Below are 3,901 nucleotides of genomic sequence, written 5' to 3' on the forward strand. Positions count from 1 at the left end.
CATCTGCTGTAATTATAAAGACTAACACTAGCTGAAATTACATTTCCCACAGAACATTTACAGTAGTTGTTGATTTACAATTCTAATTTTGAGCACTGGGAGTATAAAAATGGACGAAGAGACAAGCTCAGCTAATTTCCTCTTTATATCACCCTATTTTAGACAGAAAACACATATTATGCATGTCTGCTAAGCCGAATTTTACCATTGCCTCATTAAAATCTATTGTATAATGTCCCACTGACACACTTTAGTGCATGCCCTGGTAGATGCAGTTTAACCTACCAGCTGCAGCAAGTTGGACTAACGATCAGCTCTAGAACAACCTTTCTCTACCAGGGTTCTGTGACATCCTAGGATTCCTGCTAAGTTGCTAAGGGTTCAAAAAGCTTTCAGCAATATGGAATTGATTTCCCATTTATACTAACCACCATTGTAAAAAGGATAATTTTACATTGACCATCAATGAAAGGACACACTTTTTTCGCCAACTACTTTTAGGGAACACCACATTTGTTACTGTTTGTAATTTTTCTTCTGTTACTATTATTCATTTCATTTTAAGATTTTTACTGAAAATAATGTTGAGTTATAGAACAAAGGGTATATAAAAATGATTTTCCATTGTCAATTATAGTTTTTTTAAAAGGAAAAGGTTCGAATGGAAGTATCGGGTAGTCGCTCACACCAACCCCATATGTAGTTCCATTCAGCCCTATAATAGATTGGACTATACCGGTACTTGGTAATAGAAGTACACCAATAGAATTTAAAATCGATATAATATTTAATCAAAATATAAAACAAGACAATAATGAAATATCACTTGAAGGAGTACAATGGTATGCACATCACAGTTGAGGTATTCCTGACGGGTTCTCCATAGGGAACATTCAACCGTAGAGGATGCACAATAATTTAAGAGGGGGGGAGGGGGAGGGGAGGGGGAAAAGGAGAAGGGGGGGGAAAGGGGGAAGAAGGGGGAGAAGGGGGGGGGAGAAGGGGGGGGGGGAGAGGAAAGGAAGGGAGGGGAGAAGGAGTGAAGGTGAAATGGTTCAAGTGGCTACATATAATTCCAAAGGTATAAGATCAAAAAGTGATTTAAACCATAATGTCTAATAAACAGCCACTTACCTATCCCATGATCCAGCAATATGCGCAGCCCAAGCTTTTTTATCTTGTATCCGCTGTTGCTGGTGCTGGCATTTTAACTATGGCACCTGGCTGTGACAGCTTGCAGCTTCGCAACTGGGTGCCCAATGCATATGCATGAGCGATGCTGAGCATTGTGAATGGTCCCACAGTCTTCTGGGACCTGTCATGTGTCCCAGATGACTGCGAGAGGGACTAGGTAGTCAGAACAGATGTGGGAGTGGGTACCTGTCAAAATTAGGTACCCGCTCCCCCTACCCCCCTCTTCCACAAGAGCTCCATTTCATACATTTCATACCCAGGAGCCAGTGAGGAGGCCTTAAGACAGAAATTCACCTTTTGGGTGTAGCTCCACTTTAAGCGGGAAACACATAGATGTACAGTGTGTCATTTATTCTGTTATTTTAGGGTTTTGTATGTATAGAATCTTGGGTCTGACCAACCCAGGAATTCTTAAACATTTCAGAATTGTCAGGATGCTGATTCAGGCCTGCCAGTATGTTTTTTTTTTTCTTTTTACTGTGGAAAGAAACCTGAGGAAGCCTGAAGACAATATATAAAATTACATACTGACAGAGAAAAAGTTACAAGTGAACCCAAGACTCCAAAGCTGCAATATTGTAATGCATCACTGTAGTGGTGAGCAACTTCTCCTGATATGAACTGAAATGCTGAAGGGAAGTATCAACTTCACCTCCCTCCAATTTCTAAATACATAAAGATTATTTCAGGAAAATAATTTTCACTTGGTAAATGAGGTGCAACTGTGGTCACTTCAGTCATACAATCTTGTACAAGTAAAAAAATATTTTGTTTCATTTCCATACAGACAATTAGATATTCAAAGTGTACATAACCTTACATTTCTCACTTACCTAGGTGGATAGTTTATATTGTGGTTTACATTAAACCTCCATACCAATCCTGGACAAAGGTATATTAGATAATGGCCACCTTATAAGATTGTATAAATGTGAACTTAACTTCATGATATTCAGTTTTGTTGAAGGAATGCGTATAAATATTTGCTTTTTCTCTTTGGTAAATACTGTTTTCAATTTTATCGTCTTTTACATGGTGACAATGATAATGATAATGACTGCACAATGAGACCATAGTCTCCACTGAAAGCTAATGACAGCTGATCACGTGATGAAGACAGAAGATCAGCGATCGCTTTTTTCTCCTCACGCTGACAGCCTGGCCTGTGAAAGGGACATCAGTCCTGAAGAGGAAGAGGCACAGCCACCTCATCTGTGGCCACCAGTGCCACCTGCCAGTGCCATCTGCCAGTTCCCACAGTGTATATCAGTGCCACCAATCAGTGCCCAACATTGTATATCAGTGCCAATTAATCAGTGCCATCAATGCCCATGAGTGCCACATGTAAATACCCACCAGTGATGCCAATCAATGCCTCATCAGTGTCACCTACCAATGTCCATCATTGCCACCCATCAGTGCCCATCACTGCCACCTATCAGTGCCCATCAGTGCCAGTTATCAGTGCTACTTATCAGTGCCACCTATTAGTGCCCTTCAGTGCCACCTGTCAATGCCCTTCAGTGCCGCCCTTCAGTGCCGCCTGTCAGTGCCCATCTGTGCCACCCATCAATGCCACCTTTTAGTGCCCACCAGTGCCAATTATCAGTGCCCACCAGTGCCGCCTATTAGTGCCGCCTATCAGTACTACCTTATCATTGCACATCAGTGCAGCCTATCGGTGCCCATCAGTGCACCCTATCTGTGCCCATCAGTGCAGCCTCATCAGCATACATCAAAGAAGGAGAAAAATTACCTGTTTGCGAAATTTTATAACAAAATATAAAACTGTTTTGTTTTTGTTTTTTGGTCTTTTTTCTTTTTTTTTTACCAAAAATTAAAAAACCCAGAGATGATCAAATACCACCAAAAGAAAGCTCTATTTGTGGGAAAGAAATTAGAAAAATTTCATATGGGTGCACAATTGTCGTTCAAAGAGTGACAGCGCTGAAGCTGAAAATACATATTTCTTGTTCAATGTTTTTATTAAAGTTTATCAGAAAAACAATCAAAATAAAAAAAAAGTGAACAGTATCATCTGCCATACATTAGGACATAGGAAAAAGGATCACATGAATGGGTACAAATGATAAAACAGTATTAACAAACATGCATGAACAATGTAATCTATTCATCTATTCTGAACGCTTAATGTAAGGTAGGGAGTATTGTCCAACACCCCCAGACACCCCATATGGGAACAAACTGTGCCGTGAGTGGAAGACAGCACAACCAACATTTAGCTTCAATTGTTTTTTTTTTTTCAAACAATTATATTTGAAGGTATAAGGTAAAGTATAGGCAAACATTGGTCCAAGTATGAACTAAACATGAATTAGAAACACTTATGCACACAGGGAGATACAGAGCATTTATTCAAAAAACCTGAACGACCACAACATACAGGGATATACAATGTAATACTGACATATAATCACACATATAGGTTGGACTTGATGGACATGTGTCTTTTTTTAACCTCACCTACTATAAGAGCGGACAACCCTATTGTCCAACTCTTTTGATCATAAACTCCAACTTGTGGCCAATATAACAAACAAAGGCTGTGGGGTTGGCATACAATGCAGAGATCCAGGAAAGAAACTGAGAGCAAAATCCCCTATCACCTTAGTATGAATCGTAAGCAAGGCCAGGAGACCTTGTCAAAAGCCTTTCTAATATCTAAAGACAAGAGGTATAGGGGAAT

This window comes from Lithobates pipiens, unplaced genomic scaffold, assembly GCF_037356315.1.
Source record: "Lithobates pipiens isolate NorthernLeopardFrog02 unplaced genomic scaffold, aLitPip1_a1.2 Scaffold_16, whole genome shotgun sequence".
NCBI lineage: Eukaryota > Metazoa > Chordata > Amphibia > Anura > Ranidae > Lithobates > Lithobates pipiens.